The sequence below is a fragment of the Bos javanicus genome, chromosome 9 (assembly GCF_032452875.1).
Source record: "Bos javanicus breed banteng chromosome 9, ARS-OSU_banteng_1.0, whole genome shotgun sequence".
NCBI lineage: Eukaryota > Metazoa > Chordata > Mammalia > Artiodactyla > Bovidae > Bos > Bos javanicus.
The window spans coordinates 91,605,695-91,628,474 of record NC_083876.1 but is presented as its reverse complement, the minus strand read 5'-3'; the positions used below and the strand labels follow the sequence as shown (position 1 = coordinate 91,628,474).

The 22,780-nt window shown below is 44.1% G+C and overlaps 1 protein-coding gene across 8 annotated transcripts in view; it reads right to left on the bottom strand.

Annotated features, from left to right (window-relative positions):
• The window catches only part of SCAF8 (SR-related CTD associated factor 8), a 218,797-nt gene that overhangs the window by 22,419 nt on the left and 173,598 nt on the right, over window positions 1–22,780 (bottom strand). For 4 of the 8 annotated variants that reach the window (XR_009738598.1, XR_009738603.1, XR_009738601.1 and 1 more), the window contains exons 21-22: window positions 2,131–2,211; window positions 313–632 (exon numbers count right to left, since the gene is read on the bottom strand). The gene's annotated coding sequence lies outside the window, so the exon portion shown is untranslated. Of the gene's footprint in view, window positions 1–312; window positions 633–1,681; window positions 1,898–2,130; window positions 2,212–3,183; window positions 3,401–22,780 lie in introns of those variants that run through there. The other 4 variants (XR_009738599.1, XR_009738600.1, XR_009738602.1 and 1 more) reach the window with 3 other exon arrangements.

Genomic DNA, 22,780 nt, shown 5'->3' with positions numbered 1-22,780 from the left:
GTCAAAGTCAGAACCACAGGGGGTGGGAGGTAAGCTTTTCCCTTCATCTCCAACCCCAGAGGAATTCCCTGTTACTAGTTAAATGGTGTTAAGTGTTAACTGGATCTGGAGCTGGTGGGCCATGGGCTGGGGGGCAGGGCGGATGGCAAGTCAACAGTAAAGTGGTCAACCTTGTCCCATAACCTTCCAGACAGCTCTCCCTTTGTGTGTGAGTTTGTGTAGGGGGACAGAACACAAGACAAAGCCAGACGGGATATACCATTCTCAAACTCATATGCTGATTAGAAGTCGAGAAATCTGCAAATTTCGTACCTTATTTGATAGTTGAATGTCAGAAGATCGGACATCAGTGGTGGGAGGAGGTTGGAGTTCATTGAGGTATCTCAGCCGCCAGCAACAACTGGACACCCAGGAGATGCCATCACAGTGGTCTGGCTTTGCCCGGGTTGTAACACTGTTTACAACCACTTCACAAGTGTGCAGGCGAATTCAGAGTTATGTGTGAGAACTAATGGATGCTTGCAAAAGTCTTTGGGATCCACAGATGAAAGGGGCTGTTTGAGTGCAGAGCATTATCACTAACGATGGTGCACACGTGACGAGTCAGATCATCCCAGAGAGTAAGCCGTGTCCTGGGGACAAACTCACTAACTCTAGAAGCTGCTTTCAACATTTTAGGTGAAAGGCAGTAATTATTGTTAACTCTTCAGCAGGCTGTCTTTCCAACTCTAGAATTATCTTACTAGCTCACGTCCTGGGATGTGTGTGGACCTCATACAGAATTTCAACATCTGTTTTTATAGAATCAATAACCTGTTTTATAGAATCAACCTCTCAGGGCTGGAGGGGTCCAGCAGCTTTTGCTCATTAAAATGCCCCCTGTGATATCTACAAAGATAGTGGCCTGATCATGCTCAATTTCTCCAGCCTGACTTGTTAGCCCCTATTCTCTCTTCTTTTGGCTAGAAATAGTTTTCAAAGTCTTTTCTATTAATACCAGCTTTTGCATCTTTGCAAGTCAAAGCTCATTTAAGTCTTCTGCTGTCCTAAATCTCTTCTCATGTTCACCCTTGGTTATTCATCCTTCTCTTTCTATGTTTTTGTACATCTTTCAGAAATCTGATCTCGCTGGAGAGTCCCCGAATTTTCAGCAATAATGACTTAAAATTCTCTCCCTCCAGCAGGAGAGAGAGAAAAGTAAAACTGTTAAATGGACATGAAGTGGTGAGTGTAGGTATGGAGGTGTGTGTGCAGGGATCACGGGATCATGGAGAGGCCTGCTGCCCACTATGGGGGTGGGGGTGGGGGTCCCGGAAAGGCTGCTCAGAGGGGCTGATCCCTGAGTGCGTCTTACAATGCAGTCAGGGGAAGAGGAGGCTTAATGTCAGACAGAGAACAGCCAAGAGCAAAGACATGGACCCAACAGGTCTAGGAGTGAGGAAGGAGCATCGCGAGATGAGGATGGGGGTGGATGTCAGGCCACAGAACCTTGGAAGCCAGGCAGGGGGGCTGGGTTTAATCAGATAGAGGGCTGCTCAGAGCAGTGACAGGGTTGGACATGCATTTAATTTTAGGTGGAAAGTGGCAAAATTAGATAGGGCATGGAGACTGAGCAGAAGGTTAACATAATCAGCCAAACAGGAGCAAAAAATGGAGAGCAAATGAGTCAGAAAAAGACCGCTTCTGACACCAACTCCTTTTTTTCTTTATTTAAGAACTAATGTGCCACCACCCTGGTGCCCTGTGGAAGCTGACTCTGTTCATTGTGAAAACAGCAAAGGTAACGGAGTCCTTTTTGACATTTCTGGTGAGGAGCTTGACCTTTCAAGCTGAGTCACTTATTATCTGATTTTCGTTTGCATCAGAGCCTTGGTGGGGGGTACCTGGGAGGGTAGTACTGCGAAGAAACAAAAGAGAAGCTCTGTATTAGGGAGCTGGTGGCACAGAACTGCGCTGCGAACCTCTCCACACTAAGCATTTTACTCCCAGACATATGAAAAAATCCTGACTTCCATACCGATGCAGCGAAGGCCTTCCTAACCGCCCTGCTAACTTCAGGACAGCCTGCTTGTTAAGAACTGGGGAAGATGGGCAAGTACCAGCTGGTAGCAAAAGAAACTCACTACTGACCTTTTAAATTTAAACCAGAAGAGGGAAGACTTCATATTCTGCTAGACTTCAAAGCTCCATTATCTTCTGAGTCATTCTGTCCTAGAAGAAAACAGCAAGCAGGCTCATTACATTACTCATATGTGAATGATCAATTCATAACACATTAAATGAAGAGGTTACATTTCATGGACCAAGTAACATACAATTTAGAACAAACTATTACTGTGATGATGCATGCAAAATTCTGATTTTTGAAGTTCTATCTCTGAAGATAACAGATAATCTGACTTCATTTTGGTGATCAGGTCAGTTAAGCACCGTTCGGCACTTCTGAGAGTGGCAAGCAACAATTATCGAGAGAAAAGCTTGCAGGCACTGTATCTGATTCAGACTCTGCAGCTGAGAAAAGTGAAATGTTATCTCCCTGTTGATTAATATGATCCAGTGAATGTAAAATGGATTTGAAAGCCCATATTTGTAATCACAGGATTTTGGGAATGGAGAGGGGTTTCCTTTCATAGATGAAGAAATAAGATCCAGAGAGGCTGTCCCACTCACAGTCTGGTGGCCAGATACTGTGGATCAAACCAGAAGTTCTCCCACTAGTGCCCTCTCTGCTACATCAGACTTTATTTAGGAGTAGTCTTTCTAATATAGTAGTTCTTATGAAGACCTCTGAGTTACAAAATACTCTAAATTTCACGTTGATTTTAAATGCATAGTCTTTTTAAATGTGGAAGTCACTTTCATTTTTGCCACAAAATTCTAATAATGATTTCATCCCACTCTTTATGGAGAAATGAGTCCCACTAGGGTATGGCAATGGATTCCCAGGTGGCATTAATGCTAAAGAACCCATCTGCCAATGCAGGGGACATAAGAGATGTGGGTTTGATCCCTGGGTTGGAAGATCCCCTGAAGGAGAACAACGCAACCCACTCCAGTATTCTTGCCTGTAGAATTCAACGGACAGAGGAGCCTCGGGGGACTACAGTCTATGGGGTCCCAAAGGGTCGGACATGACTGAAGCGACTGAGCATGCACACACAGAGTATGGCAAAACCAACTCACCCCTGTGACCTTTCCCTATTTCCAGCCAAGGCCTGGCCTGTGCTAAACCCCAGAAGAAACTGCGCTCCCTGAAGGCTATCCGTCCCTGGCTTCATGGCATCTTGGAAAATCTCAGCATGCCCGAGTGGCTGAAGGCCTTAGGTTAACGGAATTCAAACATCTCATTATACTTAAAGTGCAGCACAGTTCCGATGCTCCATTAAAGGGAGAGCCAGTTCTAGAAAATCAGAGAGAAGCAAGTGTTAACTGAGCATCTGTTGGTACTAGGCCCTATGTTCTGTGCTTTAAATATATGATCTCATTCTGTTCTCACAACTGCCCCCCGGGTATGCCTGGGCACCTCTCCGTTTCACAGATTTTACAAATGAGGCTGAGTTCTTTGGTGCAACTAATATTAACCTGAGCATCTGCTACCTGCCAGGCACCAAGGTGGATGTTCAGTATGCAGAGGAAGGGACAAGCTTCACTTTCTGCCCACAGGGAGATCAGAGTCTAGCAGGGATGGGGCCGGGGGTGTCAGGCACATTAACCAGAATTGTGTGGTTCCAACAGCAACGTGTGACCCAAACAGACAGAATCATGAAACCAGTTTAATGGGTCTTGATCAGCACTCAGAATAAATAGATAGGGGCTTCCCTGGGAGTCCAGTGGTTAAGAATCTGCCAGCCAATGCAGGGGAACCAGATTCGATCCCTAGTCTGGGAAGATCCCACATGCAGAAAGTCTGTACACCACACCTGCAGAGTCCACACTCTGCAACAAGAGAAGCCACCACGGTGAGAAGCCCGAACACTGCAATGAAGAGTAGCACCCACTCATTACAACCAGAGAAAGCCCCCACACAGCAATGAAGATCCAGCGCAGACAAAAATGAACAAACAAAGTAGAACAGAGTAGCACAGAATGGAAAATATCAGAGAGCGTGCAGTCAAGGTATCTCTGTATCAATCATATATATATATACATACACACACACACACACACACACATCTGTGTGTGATGGTTTGCAATGGAAAATACATTTTCTTTTGTAGGTGATGGTGAGAGGAAATGTGAAAGCTCTCAAATTACAGAGCAAAGTGACAAGTGCTCTGTTAGAAGGCTATACAGAATGGTAAGTGTGAACAAGAGGAAGTGTTTGCCCGCAGATTAATTTTCACTTAGTTCCAGAGTAAGCTGGGGACAATTTTGGTTCCTCATGAAAGACACATCTCTTAAGGATGGAATGCTCACACCTAACGCTCAGAGCTAGGAAGAGCCTGAGAAGGGCTGGTGTGAATTTTCCAGGACTAGCAAGGAGAACAGAGCGGAGTCCCCCTCTTGCATAGTCTGGGAAAGAAGACGGCACCTGTGAAGACACAAGACACAGTAACGCCAATGGAGCCAGAAGAGGGGATTCAAGGAGATGGAACCCAAATCTAGCCTGATTGCTAGACTGTGGGAACTGCTGGGAGGCCTCTTAACCCCCGCCATCCCCCTGTAATTTTCTCAAGAATAGTGCCTCCTTTGGGACAACAGGTTACTGTCACCTTCCTGATCAGGATAAAACAGTGACTCAATTTTCTTTCCTTTTAATACATTTCCTTCAGATGTATCCTAGATACTATGCTTACAGATACAGGATTTGTGGCAATCCACCAGATGGCCACATGGTATCTGAGTACGGACTCAAGGCAAGAGAAAAATGATCTTCCTGTAGAGGAACCTGAGTGACTCATATTGTAAACCTCTCTCATGTGGGTTTAAGTGACTGTGCAATAAGGCAGCTCAGGACAGCAGTTAAATTTTCGGTGTCATCCTGGTGACTTGGTTTTTACATTTTTTTTTTTTTTAAGAAGCAATGCCATGAGATTATGTAAAGATTAATTATCCATTATTTAACTCATATTTTTCATGGTACAGACTTAAGAATTGGCTATTATACAAAATAAACAACTCCAGAAATGTATAAAAAAATAATGACTAGATGTTTATAATTTATGTTTTTTCACTCAACACCTATGACTTTAATAAGTTCCTCTCTGCTGCCGGCTGAAGAGAGAACACAAGCATACGATGACAGCAGAAGAGATACTTTGTGTGGGATGGTTTTATTCTATAAAAACCACAGATAGTTCATAAGAAAGAGCATCTCATGAACTAAAAGTTAGTCTGCAAGTACCTGCCATTTTAGTTACTATTACCAACGCTAATAAACTATTATCAGGTAAAAATGCAAAATATTAGTACCTGCAAGTAAATGAAATTATATTTGATGAACCCTGGGAGTACATGTTTTTTTCACCCCTTTTTATTTTTCACACCAAAGACTCAGATTTAACTTTTTCCAGAATCAAGATTAATAATAAGGTAGAGAGTTTAATAAATAAATCATTTTTCATAACAAAAGTGTGGATGGACTGTGAGAATCAGGCGCAGAGAGACTGTTGCCGTGCCCAGCATTCCATGGGGGCAGAACCAGAACTGAAAGGCAGATCCTGTCACTTTAACTTCTAAGCTTGCTCGTGATTTTGGTTTGGGGCTTTTCTTACAAAGCCATAGCTGTTTTTCTATTCTTTGCCTAGAATAGAGATAATCATATGTGACATAGGGCTTCCCTGGTGGCTCAGCTGGTAAAGATTTCGCCTGCAATATACGGGAGACCTGAGTTCGATCCCTGGGTTGGGAAGATCCCCTGGAGTAGGGAAAGGCTACCCACTCCAGTATTCTGGCCTGGAGAATTCCAGGGACAGTCCATGAGGTCACAAAGAGTCAGACCACAACTTAACGACTTTCACTTTCACTTTTGCTATGTGATGTAATGATTATATAAGCACACGCACGCATGCTAAGTTGCTTCAGTTGTGTCTGACTCTTTAAGACCCTCTGGACTGTGGCCCACCAGGCTCCTCTGTCCATGTGATTCTCCAGGCAAAAATACTGGAGTGGGTTGCCATGCTGTTCTCCAGGGGATCTTCCTGACCCAGGGATCAAACCTGCTTTTCTTATGTCTCTTGCATTGGCAGGTGGGTTCTTTACCACTAGGACCACCTGGAACCCTGTATATAAGCACACATCACAAGATCAATGGTATCAGAAAATGAAAAGCTCCCCTGTACATTACCCAGATAACCTCAACCTTTCAACCACTAGTATAGATTCAAATGCAACTTTCTGGCTTCTTAGCATTTTAAATTATGTCTGTTTTCAGGTTTTACCACATTTCAATTAAAATTAGGTATTACCACTGTGTTTGCAAAAAAAAAAAAAAACTTAAAATCATAGCTTACACAAGGTAATTGAATGTGTTGCTAGTATAATTTGGCTTAAATACTTAAGTCCTACTTAAAGGTCGTTCAATAGGTAAATTTTAAGGAGTTAAAGGAAGCATCTGTAGTTTTTAAAATAATTAAAAGGTACTTTAAACATTTCTAAACAGGCAAGATCAAATTTTTGGATTTAGAAAAGGCAAGGGAACCAGAGATCAAATTGTCAACATCCACTGGATCATCAAAGACTCCAGAGAGTTCCAGAAAAACATCTAGTTTTGCTTTATTGACTACGCTAAAGCCTTTGACTGTGTGGATCACAACAAACTGGAAAATTCTGAAAGAGATGGGAATACCAGACTACCTGACCTGCCTCCTGAGAAATCTGTATGCATGTCAAGAAGCAACAGTTAGAACTGTTGGACGTGGGACAACAAACTAATTCCAAATCGGGAAAGGAGTAAGTTAAGGCTGTATATTGTCACCCTGCTTATTTAACTTCTATGCAGAGTACATCATGAGAAATGCCAGGCTAGATGAAGCACAAGCTGGAATCAAGATTGCCGGGAGAAATATCAATAACCTCAGATAAGCAGATGACACCACCCTTATGGCAGAAAGTGAAGAAGAACTAAAGAGCCTCTTGATGAAAGTGAAAGAGGAGAGTCAAAAAGTTGGCTTAAAACTCAACATTCAGAAACCTAAGATCATCGCATCTGGTCCCATCACTTCATGGCAAATAAATGGGGAAACAATGGAACAGTGAAAGACTTTATTTCTTGGGCTCCAAAATCACTGCAGGTGGTGACTGCAGCCATGAAATTAAAAGATGCTTGCTCCTTGGAAGAAAGCTATGACCAACCTAGACAGCATATTAAAAAGCAGTGATATTATTTACCAAAAAAGGTCCATCAAGTCAAAGGTATCGTTTTTCCAGTAGTCATATATGGATGTGAGATTTGGACTATAAAGAAAGCTGAGTGCCAAAGAACTGATGCTTTTGAACTGTGGTGTTGGAGAAGACTCTTGAGAGTCCCTTGGACTGCAAGGAGATCCAAACCGTCAATCCTAAAGGAAATCAGTCCTGAATATTCACTGAAAGGACTGATGCTGAAGCTGAAGCTCCAATACTTTGGCCACCTGATGCAAAGAGCTGACTCACTAGAAAAGACTCTGATGATGGGAAAGATGAAGGCAGGAGAAGAAGGGGATGACAGAGGATGAGATGGTTGGATGGCATCACTGTCACGATGGACATGAGTTTGAGCAGGCTCCGGCAGTTGGTGATGGACAGGGAAGCCTGGCATATTGCAGTCCATGGGGTGGCAAAGAGTCAGACACAACTGAGCAACTGAACTGAACTGAAACAGGCAAGATCAAATTTTTGAATCTAGAGATGATGCACAATTGAGTGATAAAACTATTAAAAGTTAAACCCAGGGACATCCCTGGTGGTCCAGGGGTTAAGAATCTGCCTGCCAATGCAGGGCACATGGGTTCAATCCCTGCTTTGGGAATATCCCACATGCCACGGAGCAACTAAATCCGTGTGCCACAACTTACTGAAGCCTGCACTCTAGAGCTTGTGCTCCTGAATGAGAGAGGCCACCACAGTGAGAAGCCCAAATTCTGCAACTAGAGAGTAGCCCTTCTTGCTCCAACTAGAGAAAGCTCGTGTGCAGCAAGAAGACCCAGTGCAGCCAAAAATAAAAATTTATTTCTATAAAATAACTGTAATACAAAATTTGTATATAATACTTTATATAATAATTTTATATAAAATAACTTTTTAAAGTTAAACACACAGCCCGCTCCCAGGGGGTGGGCCAGGGCCACGTTCCTGAAACTCACATTTGCTGTGCGCACCATGGCTGGAGGTACCAGCAGGGGAGACCTGGGATCCGGTCTAGGCCAACGTGTGGCCTCCGGAGCGCATAGAGCACCCTCGGTGGAGGTGGTCAGGGTTGGAAAGTGCCCAGCAGACGGAGCCAACTGCTTTCAAGGCTTTGTACTCCTTTGAGAAGCCAAAGCCAGAAGACGAGAATCTCATTTTCTTCTGTCGGGTGGGCAGGCGGGGCTTACAAGCCACACAGTTGGCCTGGAACCTTGGATACAAAGGGGCTCGGAACTATGAAGGGGCCTAAGAGAATGGTTCCAGAAAGAAGGTTGGGTAGAAGACCTCCCGGCCCAAGGCTGCCTTAGCTAAGAGTGATGAAGGGGCTGACTTGTTGGGTTGGGGAGCTTCATATAGCATTGGGCACCAAAAGCAACAAAGAAAGAGCATTTAATTAAAGAAATAAAGTTAGACACAGGACAGCAGTCACCACAGAAGTTTGGAAGAGAGGTTATTCCTGGGGGAGAGGAGGGTCTGAGATGGGGACCGCAGGGGGCAGGAGTCAGGTTTTATTTTTTGACCTCAGTAATTCATTAAGCCATCCACTTGACTTGTGCTGGCTTTCTGTATCTGTGGAAGTCTTTTTCTTTTTAAAGTGATTTTCATGAAGCGTGTATTGGCTTGAAATAGGGAACTAACTAACAATAAATAGTCTTTTCCAGGTCTAGTAGGACAAGAAGAATGAAAATTTAAGCCTACGGTCCCTCGGACACAAAAAGCCGAGTTTTGAGGGGCTCTGACGCAGTGCATGCTGTGTCAGTCACTGAGTGGTCTTAGGTTGTATGTGGCTCCTTCTAAGAATGTGTCCAGGGACTTCCTGGTGGTCCAGTGGTTAAGAATCTGCCTGCCAATGCAGGGGACATGCGTTCAGTCCCTGGTCTGGGACGATTCCACATGCCAAGGGGCAGCTAAGCCCGAGAGCTGCAGCTACTGAAGCCCGGGCACCCTAGAGCTTGAGCTCAGCAACACAAGGAGCTACTGCAGAGAAGCCCGCTCACTGCAACTAGGAGTAGTCCCCATTCCCCGCAACTAGAGCAACCCTGCACGCAGCAACAGGGACCCAGTGCCGCCAAAAATAAATAAAAGTTTTAAAAGATATATATAAAAAAGGAATGTGTTCAAAACGATTTTGATGGCAAATAAGTCTCATCAGTTGTGCCAACAGCTGGAGGTTTTATGAGCTTTGGAACGAAATTTTGAAATATACGTGATCCAAAACTGCACAAATTCTTCAGCTTTATTTCTTGCTTCCAGGTTTTAATCAAGTTGAGAGCAGCTCCAAATTTCCTCCCCCCCCCCCCCCCGCCCCGCCGCAACAGGAATACTCAAGATAAGCCCCAAGTAAGTCCTAGCAAACAACAGCCTTGGGCCGGCAGTCCGGTTTCCTGCCCAACACCTGGGGCTGGGCTCCCCGCCAGGGCCTCTACCCTGCCGCCGGCCTGGCTCCGCAAGCCGAGCGAGGAAAACGCTCACTGCAGAGGACCCGAGCCCGCGGACCTCCCCTCCCACTTCTCCAGGCTCTCACTTCGCTCCTTTTTCTGTCGCTGAATAAAATCCCTCGCCTTTTCTGTTTATTTGCACAGAGGGCTGTTTAACCTAGGAGCACAAAGAGTGGGGTGAAAGCCACAACCACGTGGCCGAGAATGATTTCCAATCACAATAAACACACCCAAAGAGGGAGGAAGATGGGAAGCGATCTGCTTCCTTTCTAACGTTCTTTAAAATAAATGCCGGGCCCTGGAGGAGGCAGCCTGACATGTTTCCATTAGATGAATAAGTGCGGGAAAGCAGGCACCGCTGTACACCCTACCTGCGCTTGCCCAGGCCCTGGTCCAGAACTCAGTTTGACAACTGGGTCCCAAGGGCCCGAGCATCTGGAGATTGTGTATGACGCAGTCGTCTGGGCTGCTTTCTGGGAGCCCTAGGCAGTCTGACCTGTAAGAGGATGCTCTTCTCTGACATGTTCTACAGAGCCTCCCACTTCCCCCAAACTGAGTCTTGGCCGCGGAGAACTGCTCTGATGGTTTAGAAACCCCAGCCATGGCAAGCCAGGTCACAGCAGAGACAAGCCTAACCTACAGTCTGGCCTGCCACCATTGGAAGCTATGTCCCCTGAAGCATGTGAGCAAAATCCACAACAATTTTAAAGCAACACTGGATTGTTGTGAAAGAATATAAAGGACTGTACTTTCTTCATCTGCTTCCGTGAGTTTATCCCTTCTAAAGGCTGAATCCACGTGTCATGTTGCATCATTCATTATGAACAAGACTCAGAAACACTGAGCACCGTGGAGTGGGACACATCACATTCTAGGAGGCTTTAAAACATCACCACGTACGAACAGCTGGGTTTTCCCACTGCTGTCAGAAGGCGAGATAAGAACATAGCTTAAGTCCTTTAAAAGGAGAAAAACTTCTCTCATTTAACACACATCTAACTAACTAATTACCCAGCTCTAGAAGGGCCTCCATCAGATGATTAAACCTTGCAAGTCTATCAAGTTCCCATCTTAAACTTCTTTTGTGGCTACAGTCTCTGAATCTGTTGAGGTGAAGGCCAAGACGGACATGACAGTAGCTTTGCAGGGTGATCTGTTGCTATTATTGGTGCTGCTGCTAAGTCACTTCAGTCGTGTCTGACTCTGTGTGACCCCAGAGACGGCAGCCCACCAGGCTCCCCTGTCCCTGGGATTCTCCAGCAAGAACACTGGAGTGGGTTGCCATTGCCTTCTCCAGTTATTGGTGCTACTTCCTTGATTTGTGCAGTACACAACCTGTGAGACTACACGTGGCAGCCCTGATTATATTTATGACATCAGAACACACTCTTTACTTGTGTATTTACATCTTATGTGTGTTACAAAACCAATATGTATATTACATATGCTATATAAATCAGTTCCTTCTCTCCAATGTCTATGTAAATCTTATTGGTTAGTCAACTCTTAATTTCATTATTCTAAATAGATATCAGTAAGCTAATTACATTCAGTGCCCAAGTATTAGGATATTCTTTTCCTTTTCATGTTTGAGTATAAATCCACTTGAAAGTCAGATTTAGTTTGTTTTGAGTCAACAGTGATCTTCAATTTTTCCCCCTCCTATTCCACTGGTCACCAAAAACTGGGGTTAGCTGTCAATCATCAGATCAGATCAGATCAGTTGCTCAGTCGTGTCCAACTCTTTGCGACCCCATGAATCGCAGCACGCCAGGCCTCCCTGTCCATCACCAACTCCCGGAGTTCACTCAGACTCATGTCCATCGGGTCAGTGATGCCATCCAGCCATCTCATCCTCTGTCGTCCCCTTCTTCTCCTTCCCCCAATCCCTCCCAGCATCAGAGTCTTTTCCAATGAGTCAACTCTTTGCATGAGGTGGCCAAAGTACTGGAGTTTCAGCTTTAGCATCATTCCTTCCAAAGAAATCCCAGGGCTGATCTCCTTCAGAATGGACTGTCAATGCTACCTTATAAATATCTCTCAAGTTTCCACCCTCCCAAACCTTCTAATATTTCCTCCAGATCATTACAGTAGTTTTATAACTGGCCTTCCAACATCCAGTCTCTCTCAATGAATCTGTCACATTATAGTCAGAATTACTTTGTCAAACACAGATTGCAGATTTAGATCATTCTTATTTAATGGTTCTATATTCCCCAAGAGGTAAAGTCTAAACAAATTACTGTGATATATGACCAGTTCCTCAGCCTAGGCTAAAATAACTTCCAATATCACCCAATATCCATTCAATGAAAATTCATGGGGCCCTTTTAAAAACACTGTCAGATTCAGGAAGACTGAGGAAAGTCAGTAAATTTACAGTCATATCACCACAGAAGTACCCAACCTTGTCTGAAGAAAGTCAGTAAAACCTAATCCCTGATTTGAGGGTGCAGACACTTGGGCAGGAGATACAGACATATATATAATTATAATCAATCATTTTGATGGCAATTTGATCCCAATCTGGTACAACAGCCTCATATCCAGTGAATCCCCACTCACCCATTTTTCCTGTATTTTGACCATGTTGAACTTTTTGCTGTTTAGAAATGTGCCACGTTTTTGATACCTGTGTATCTTTACTTTATCTGCAGAGCTTCGAATGCCCTCACTGAGTCTCTACCAAGTGAACCCCTATTCATCCTTCAAGATCCTGCATAAAGCCTTCCCTGATACTCTCAGGCATAAATGTCAGGTTTTTTTTAGGGCTGTCTCTACTCCAGTACTCTTGCCTGGAAAATCCCATGGGCGGAGGAGCCTGGTGGGCTGCAGTCCATGGGGTCGCTAAGAGTCAGACATGACCGAGCAACTTCCCCTTTCACTTTTCACTTTCATGCATTGGAGAAGGAAATGGCAACCCACTCCAGTGTTCTTGCCTGGAGAATCCCAGGGATGGGGGAGCCTGGTGGGCTTCCGTCTATGGGGTCGCACAGAGTCGGACACGACTGAAGCAACTTAGCAGCTTCTTAGTTTATAACTCAACTCTATCAAAGTATTACATTGTACAAACTGCAACCATCATTTAAATGACTGTGCTTCCTACTACGTTGATGGCAGCCCCTATATTTCAAGGAGTTGTGGCTTTTCTAGCTCCTTCTCTACCACTGGGCACACAAGTGGATTAAGAACTAAATGCAGAGTGGCAAAGGGTCAGCCAGAGAATATCAGCCCCCAGAGTGAAGGGCCTGAGCCAGACCCCACCTAAAGAAGTCACCCTCTCTGTGTTACCCAAGCCCCTGTCTCACTCCTATGATCTTGTCCACTTCCTAGTGTTGGGGGGGCAGGGGATGGTTCCTTTGTGGTTGAGCTCATCCAAGGCCACCAAGGGCTGTGGTCTCAACAGGGGATGGAGTCGGGCAGCAGCTGGGAAAGGACTGCATCACTCTAGGAATAAGGTTGATTTTTTGGGCTGCCCAGCGCAGTAAAGATCCCCTGCAGCTAACCCTAGTATTTATGCTTCCTCTGATTTTGGTAACTAAGAATGGAAGTGACTTCAAGATGCAGTAAACTTTATCTGGGGAGCCAATATTTTAAGGCCACTGAAGTAAACATCAAAGAAGAAATGAGGAATCAGTATTTGAAATTAAGTACAAATGACCTTCCTTCTTCCCTCTCCCCTTTCTTCCTTCCTAAACATGGAGGAACTAACTTATATGACTGTACTTGTACTACAGATGTCGTTTCTGTATATCTGAACGCGTTATTAAACGGTCCATTAACAAAGTCCATTTCAACGAAGTGAAATTAATTAATTTTAGAGTCATTCACTTGGTCTTCATTTATCCCACAAAAGAGGGTAAGATGTGAAAGGTGCCCTCAAGAAATTCACAGTCTAGAGGTCAAGTCTAGTTCACTGGTAGCCCTGCCTTTTCTCCCCAGAGTGAGACATTTCAATCCATAGATAGTTATTACCAAAGAACTTTAATTAGCTAATTAATTAATTAGCTCAAAACTCCCTCTAGGCTAAAATCAGTGACTTTCCCAAGAAAAGTTACTGAACCAAAGCCCAAAGAGTAGAAAACTAGAACTCAAGTGTGTATGTCTACAGATTAGTGTCTGTATACAAATATTCACAGATACAAAGAGAAGGGGCTGGCACATGAGAGTCTTTTCCCATGGCTGCCGTGGCCACCATCCTGATCAGCCCAGGGGCTGGGAGCATATGGAAATCACTGCTGCTCGCAAGGCCAAAAGCAGTGCTGGAGGGGTGTGGTTTCCTCTCGAATAATAGGGATCCCGAAGTCCATCCCCCTCTCCCCATGACCTGGGGGTTCCCTTCATTCTGCCTCCTTCTTCATGGGTATTAGGGGAGAAGACCTTTCCATGCCTGATCCAGGCCTCACCCTGCTCCTATAATAGGTTTGTTAGGGAACCACTGACCAAAACCGCTTGCCTTGGCCAGGCACAATGATAACCCCATGCATGAGTTGTCTCACAACAGGAAGTCCTGATAAGGAACAAGGTGCTGCCACCGAAAACTAACCAGGAGAATTCAGGAGGAGCCAAGAGGAGGGGGAGATGCCAGCCAATAGTATTGTCCTACCAACGTCCCAGCACCCTTTGTGCTGGAATCCATCTTGGCTGAACGAGGTCTGCACCACCAGGAAGGACCCTAAGACCAAAAATATCAAGCAAGATGACTGGCCAGAGACAACCTGAAAACTCACCCATTACCATAAAACCAGAGCCTGTGAGCCGTGTGGCAGAGCAGTTCTCCTGGGTTCCCTCAGCCCGCTTCTCTCTGCCCGGGTGCCCCTTCCCAATAAAGCCTTTTGCTCTGCCAGCACATGTGTCTCCTCAGACAATCCATTTCCTAGTGTTAGACAAAAGCCCACTCTTGGGGCCTGGAAGGGGGCCCCCCGTCTTGCAACAGGTTCAATTCCTGGTACTCCCATCTCACCAGTAAAGACACAGAATACGGGTTTGCCCATTCTTGGAATGGTCTGATATCATCCAAGAGGCTCCCAAAAAGTCAGGTGTCATTTTTAGCCCTATTACACTAACTCCATCCTCTCTCCTCAGGGATGTCCAACAGCCCTGTGGACAGGGTCTGTGAGGGGCCAGGTTTTGGGTCCTGAAACCTCAGTAGGTTGGCTTTTGCAGGGTAGGGTGGGGCGGGGGATGCACAGGGTGTATCTTCATTTCAGAAAAGAGAAGCTGGAATTCAGAGCGGCTTACCCAAAAGATATTCAGTAAGTCCAAGCTCTTCTGGTAAGTTCTGAGGAAAACCAAAACTAGGCTGTTCAAGTTTGAGGAAAGCACATTCCAAAGCCCGCGGTTTTCTCCTCTGCACAGCCAAGGCCTGGCTCAAGCAAAATTGCCCCCTGTTTCTTTTCTTGAATGAGGTAAACAGCACTGCTTTTGAATTTGCTATGTCAAATTGACTTCAGAGAAACAAAGAACACAGCCCACAAAAGTACCATTAGGAAAGAAGAAGAAAAAAAAGTTTCAAAAATACTGATCTCTGCCGTATCCAACCCCAGAGTCTTTCAAGTTGAAGGTGATGTTTGCCCAGACAGCAATTTCTTTTTGTAGAGACAAACCCTGTCCCGGGGCAGGAAGAATGTGAGTAACAGGGCGCAAGCATTCGCGTTAAGTCCCAACTTCAAAAGGAGTATAACCACCGTTCTGTAAATTCTCTCCTTGCAGACGAACCAGGTTCCCAGCTTGAAGACGAGTCACGTCCTGTCCCCAGAGACTGTCCCAGACCACACACTCCTCCTACCGTCCCTGGTGGTCATTTGCATACGTTCTAACCTAAACCAGGGCCATTTATAAAAGGGCTTGTGTTTAACTTTATTCAATTCCAGTGCTTTCTTCCAGCTACCCAATCTGTACGTAATTAAAATCATATTGTGGCAAACGCTGAATGGTATGAAAAGTTTTACCATATGTATACAATTGACTAGCTGTAGCATTTGGCATGTCTGTAGCGATCCCATTAAGAGGGGCGAGCCTGGCTTATTTTGGAGTATACGTTATATGTTTTGGATCAGTCCTGTTTTCTGCTTCTACGAAGACTGTCTGTGATGCTTAACCCTTTGTCAACAGTCACCACAATGTGTTCCTGCATTTCAACAGTGAGGACCACTGCACCCTGGCTCAAAAACTGTTTGGCTCTTGGAGGTAGGCTCCTTTGAAACTGTTCTGTTTTCTGAACCCAAATTAGCTTTCTCTGTCTTGACAACAAAGGCTCAGCAGATACCATCAAAGCCTCCAGGATCGGGTGGAACTGAAGGGAGAAAATGCAGATGGAATCATTGCTTCCCAGTCCTAAAGGCAGAGGGCACTCCTTAAAGCTTGAAAGAGGTAATTTTAGGACAAAAAGAGGAAGTACTGTGTTACTGTAGATAATAAAAATATGAAACTTGTGTCCCGAGAGATAGTAGATAAAATATAAAGGGATTCAAGAAGGAGCCAGCAAAGGTCATGCTGACAGATCCACCTTTGAAGAACATTCCAGACATTCTGAGACTGAGACCAGAGAAGGAAAACATATCTTTCCACCTTATCACATGGCCCATTTCACCTACCCTCCTGTACAACAATGAAAAGCTTGAGGCCTTTGTCAAAGGAGAATTCTAGTTGGCTTTGAGTCTCTGGATCACTAAACTCAGACTCTATGCAATTTGTAGTTAATATAGCTGTAAAGTTGCAATTTTGCTTTAAGACACTCTTCAATATAGATTTCAGAATGAATTAAAGTCTCTCTTAACATGTGACATGAAGAAACACATGTTCTTAATCTGTGGGTTTAAAATTGTTTTAGAATTACATCAGTGAGACACAGCCTCAAAAGAAGAATTAGGCCACCAACCCTCAAACACTAGAGAGTAAGAGCAGTGTAGGATAAGACTACTTTCCAGAATGTCTTACAACAAATCAGGTGTTAACATCCTTTGAAAAGAGACCTTCATCTGGAGCTAGAAGAAAAAAAAAAGGAGCTTTGGAATCCAGTGAGTGTTAGTTTGTTGCTGGAGGCAGAAGTCCCACTAACCCAAGATGAAGTCAGAGGCACCCAGCGCCCCCAGGGAAAAGAGGGGGTAAGAAATGTCCTTAGGTCATTAGTCAAGTTCCCAAAGGAAAGTATAGTGAAGTTGACGCTCAGTCGTGTCTGACTCTGTGATCCCATGAACTGTAGCCTACGAGGCTCCTCCATCCATGGGATTTTCCAGGCAAGAATACTGGAGTGGGTTGCCATTTCCTTTTCCAGGGGATTTTCCCAACCCAGGGATCGAACCCGGGTCTCCCACATTGCAGGCAGATGCTTTACCATCTGAGTCACCAGGGAAGCCCTAACCAGAGACCAAATCCTGGGTTCTCAGTACCAAATGCAAACCCACAGAACGTTAAGATTAGAAAACTGCAGAATAAATGTGGAGAATATATCCTTTTGCTGGTGGGGGAGGGGGGCTACTCTACGTGGCTTGCAGAATCTTGGTTCCCATACCAGGGATTGAACCCAGACCCCTGTCGTGGAAGCATGGAGTCCCAATTACTGGACGGCCAGGGAAGTCCCAAGAATTCATCCCTTAAAACAGGAAGGTGATCGGACGGCTATTGTGAAATGTTTAAAGATAGTTTTGGAGACAAAAATTTCATATTTAAAGCTTGGTGACACTAAGACGTTAACTTAAAAGATATATGCACCTCTCAGTGTTCGTAGCAGCATTATTTACAGTGGCCAAGATACAGAAGCAACCTAAGTGTCCATCGACAGATGACTCAATAAAGAAGATGTGGCATACACACACATACAATGGGATAGCACTCAGTCACAAAAAGGGATGACACTTTACCACGTGCAACAACATGGATGGATTTGGAGCGTATTGTATGAAGCAAAATAAGTCAGACACAGACAATAAGAAATAATATCCCTTATATGCAGAATCTGAAAAGTAAAACAAGCTAATGAATATAACAACAGACTCACAGACATAAAGAACAAGCCAGTGGTTACTAATAGCAAGAGGGAGGGGGAGGGGACAGATAAGGACAGGGGGTTAGGAGGTACAAACTGCTATGTATAAGATGAAGAAGCTACAAGGATGTGTGACACAGCACAGGGAATACAGCCAATGCTTTATAGTAACTATAAACGGAATATAACCTTTAAAAATGGTGGATCACTATGTTTTGGGCCTGAAACTTACACAGTATTGCAAATCAACTGTCTGTACTTCAATTTTTTAAATGATGATAAAATCAAATGAAGCTTGGTTACGTGATAGTGAAAAACACAATAGCTGATCTGCCAAAGTAAATAAAAGAAAGCAAAGTAGGAAGTAGCCATAGTAAGAATAATGGCCTGAAATTAGGGCAAAGAAAAATTAGCAAGGGGAAGGGATAACCAAGTGGACAGATTATCATGAAAACTTGTAAATCAGGCTTGTCTGACCATCCATGAGGCCTCTCACTGTGTCAGCCTCTCCCGTGTATATCCCACATCCTCCCATCTAGAGACAAGGAGACGGGCTCAGAAGGGAATTGCATGCCCAAGGGCACAGGATTAAATTAATAACTGGTGACCTACTTGACTCAAGTCCTATGCTCTTTTTTCATTAAAGAGCTCAAAGGAAAAAGTAAAAGCAGTTTGTCACCTTTTCCCCCTTTCCTACATCTATTACATAAAAATAAATAGACTCCAAATGTCTTGCTCCTCTTTGGAAGATGCATTTAAACCATTAGAAGAAAAGCAACTAGTTTAGATGATCTGTCAGAATATTTCTGAAACAATACCATTAACCACCCCATCCTACCCCCTTATTATCTAAACGACAATAAAAGTTAGGGGGAAACGGTAGGGCCTTTTAAGAGACTGGAGTGAAAAGCCTTTCTTTCATGTTCTGTTTCTTTCACTAAAGACAAAATGGAAAAAAATGCCATTTTCTATTTGGGGACCCACCACTGGGACCAACCAGGACTGAAGGAGCACTCAAAGGCTTTCTTTGGCATCAGGTAGAGTTACTAAGCCATCTGAGGAAACCAGATAGAAGGAACAATGCATGCAAAATGTACTACTGTACAAAAGAAACGCATATTGCATTTACCACAATCTTGATTCTAAAAATAAAAGAATTGACTTGGGAACCCAAGCGTCTCAGGGCAAAGGGATTGAATGATTCATAGACTAGGCTGAATACTCAGTCTTATCTCTTTTCCATGGATTAATCCCTAATGTCTTTCTGACTTTATCCTGCTCTGGGTGAGACTGTACATAATATATGTTATTGGTCTATAAATGAAAACTCATTGGAAACCAGTTCCCTATTTATTAAACACATTTTAGGACTACTTTCAGAGAAGGCAATGGCACCCGACTCCAGCACTCTTGCCTGGAAAATCCCATGGACGGAGGAGCCTGGTGGGCCGCAGTCCATGGGGTCGCTAAGAGTCAGACACGACTGAGCGACTTCACTTTCACTTTTCACTTTCATGCATTAGAGAAGGAAATGGCAACCCACTCCAGTGTTATTGCCTGGAGAATCCCAGGGACGGGGGAGCCTGGTGGGCTGCCGTCTATGGGGTTGCACAGAGTCGGACACGACTGAAGCGACTTAGCAGCAGCAGCAGCAGCAGCAGGACTACTTTCCTTTGCCTGACAAAATTATTTTTTATTTATTGGACTCTAACTGCTTTACAGTGTTGTGTTGGTTTCTGCTGTACAACGAAGGGAATCAGCTCTATGTATACATGCATATCCCCTTCCTCTTGGGCCTCCCTTCCACCTCCACCCACTCCCACCCCTCTAGGTCATCCCAGAGCACAGAGCTGAGGTCTATGCCCTATACAGCAGCTGCCCACTAGCTGTCTATTTTACACATGGTAATAATGTACATAGGTCAGTGCCACTCTCCCAATTCGTCCCACCTCCCCTTCCCACTCAGTGTCCACATATCCATTCTCTATGTCTGAGTCTCTATTCTTGCCCTGTAAACAGGTTCATTTGAACCATTTTTTTGAAAAAATTTTGATCTAGGATATTTTCTGCCTATCACCAAACATGTGTACTTTCATTTGGCTTCTTAGTTCAACTTCAGGTTGAATGCACTTATTGCCACCATAGAGCTGGACAACCGATCTATTCTGTGTGTTAGTTGCTCAGTTGTGTCCCATTCTTTGCGACCCTATGAACTGTAGCCCCCCAGGCTCTTCTGTCCATGGGGATTCTCCAGGCAAGAATACTGGAGTGGGTTGCCCTGCCCTTCTCCAGGGGATCTTCCTGACCCAGAAATCGACCCCTGGTCTCCTGTATTGGCAGGCAGATTCTTTACTGTCTGAGCCATCGGGAAGCTGCTGCTGCTGCTGCTGCTAAGTCGCTTCAGTTGTGTCCGACTCTGTGAGACCCTATGGATGGCAGCCCACCAGGCTCTCTCGTCCCTGGAATTCTCCAGGCAAGAGCACTAGAGTGGGTTGCCATTTCCTTCTCCAATGCATGAAAGTCAAAAGTGAAAGTGAAGGCGCTCAGTCGTGTCCGACTCTTAGCGACCCCATGGAATGCAGCCTACCAGGCTCCTCCGTCCATGGGATTTTCCAGGCAAGAGTACTGGAGTGGGGTGCCATTGCCTTCTCCGATCAGGGAAGCTAACTCCCCTTAATTTAGAAAATAAGGAAATAAAGCTTAAGTTGAACTCAAAAAACTTAAATTCGAAATAAGAATTACTTTCAGACCAGTCCAGGGAATCTAGTACTTACAACTACATGTATCTTAAGTGATCCAGGAACACAAGATGCTTTAACCTAAATAACTCCTCTGTTATCCTGATTGCATATCCACAGTTTTCAATCTGTGTTTTCCTGCAGGCTGGGAAAACTGTTAGTTCCGATCACTGCAGGAAATTGAAAATTTCTCTTCTTAGGAGACGGCTAGGCTGAGAATTGGTAAGCGATAGGGTGAGACAGGGATCAGCCTGGAGCCCTGAGAGCAAGACTGCTCCTTGTCTTGCAATAATCCTATTAAGCAGCTCCCGGCACAACACAGTCTGGGCTTGAAGTGGCTGCAAGATAATGAATGAGTCTTTAAGAGTCATTTAGCTGTCGAGGCAAAACTCCAATGCCAAACTCATCAGCATAATCAAGCATGGAACATGAGGACCCTTGATGGTGCCCGCTTCCCTGATAGCCTGGTATTGGAGCAGTTACAAAATGCTCCTTAGAGAAAAGGGGCCTCGCCTTATTTGGGCAGAAGTAATTTACTCTGTTCACGAGAAACGCATCCTGTCTAGACTACAGGGTTGCTCTCCAGCGTACGAGTGATGAGGAAATCCTTGGGAGCCCACTTGCCAAGGTAAAGACCTCAGGTTCACACTCATAGCAATTACAATCCATCTCGAGACGTCCTCTGGGCAGCAGAGGATGCAGAAACAGCTGCTTCTTCATTAGCTGAGAAAATTAAATAAAAACCTATCGTGAGCAGAGCACCCATCAGCTGACACCAGCTCAGTCCCTGGTGGATGGCCAATCTAGATGAATGGAAATGCTTTTCTTGTTGAATTCTTCTATCAGTTACTGACAGAGATGCTAAAGCTGTAATTGCAGATGTGTCTATTACTGCCTTAAATTCTGTCAATATTTGTTTCTTATATCTTAACCTCTATTACTAGACGTTTACAGATGTATGATTGTTATGTGTTCCAGGAGAATCCACCCGTTTATCTCAGGCAATATCCATCATCCTTAAATCTACTCTATCTTATATTAATATGGCCACTCCAGCTTTCTAAAGCATACTGCTTGTAAGACATACTAACTCCATCTTTTCACTTTTGATCTACTTACATTTATACTTAAAGGCAGCATATCCTTGGGTCCTTCTTTTCTCCAGTTTAATAAGCTCTGCCTTTAAATTAGAGCATTTAGTCCAGTCACATTTACTATACATAACTGATGTGACTAGATTAAAGTCTGCTGCTCTGATTTATTTTCTGTTGGCCCCATCTGGGTGTTTTGGTTTTTTTTTTTATTCCACTGCTATTGCTGCTAAGTCACTTCAGTCGTGTCCGACTCTGTGCGACCCCATGGACTGCAGCCTTCCAGGCTCCTCTGTCCATGGGATTTTCCAGGCACTGCCCCTCCTTTTTTTTCTGGAATAATTAAATTTTTTTTTTAGATTTCCATTCTCATTTACTTTGTCTTTTAACTATGCCTCACTATATTTCCTTTGGAAGTGCTAATACAACTTTATAGAGAATAAAACCAAATACCCTGATGGGATTTACCCTGTGGTACAGTGGCTAAGACTCTACACTCCCAATCCAGGGGACTCTGGTTCGATTCCTAGTCAGGGAAGTAGATCCCATATGCTACAACTAAGACCCAGCAGAGCCAAATAAATAAGTAAATATATATTTTTAAAATGCCCTGATGCCCTCTGATTCAGGATATTATATCAGTATGTGAAACTACATTATCGGTTGCTGACGAGGGTTGAGAATCTTGCCCCCACCATCCCATCACCCCCAAGTCCTTATCTCCCTGTTTTCTTAGATCTCTTCTAGTGCTATGATTCTACATTCTGAAAGACTGTAGAAGTTTTTAATTTCTCTTGATACAATTTTTATAAAATTTAAATCCCTGGATCTTCATTGCCACCAACCTAGAAATTCTAATTCCTGAACTTCTGTTTTGTGGTTTTTTGAGTCTCTTCCATGAATTTTCTATTTATACAGGATTGCAATCCATTCTCTGAAAATATGCTTTAAAATCAAGCTTCAGGCCTGGGAAAACAATAAATCAAAGGCTTGCTAGGAGCACCCTCTTGAGGTCGTCTTGATAAAGATGTTGAAAACTTTGCCTTTGTATGAATTGGCAGCAGTTTCAGCTTCAGGAGCTAATAAAATTAATCCAGAAGATATGTCAGCTAAATTATGGAAGCAAATATCTCATTATAGGTAATTCTATCTCCTAAAAGACCATATAACCTCCGGCAGAAAAATAAACACCGTGCCTCA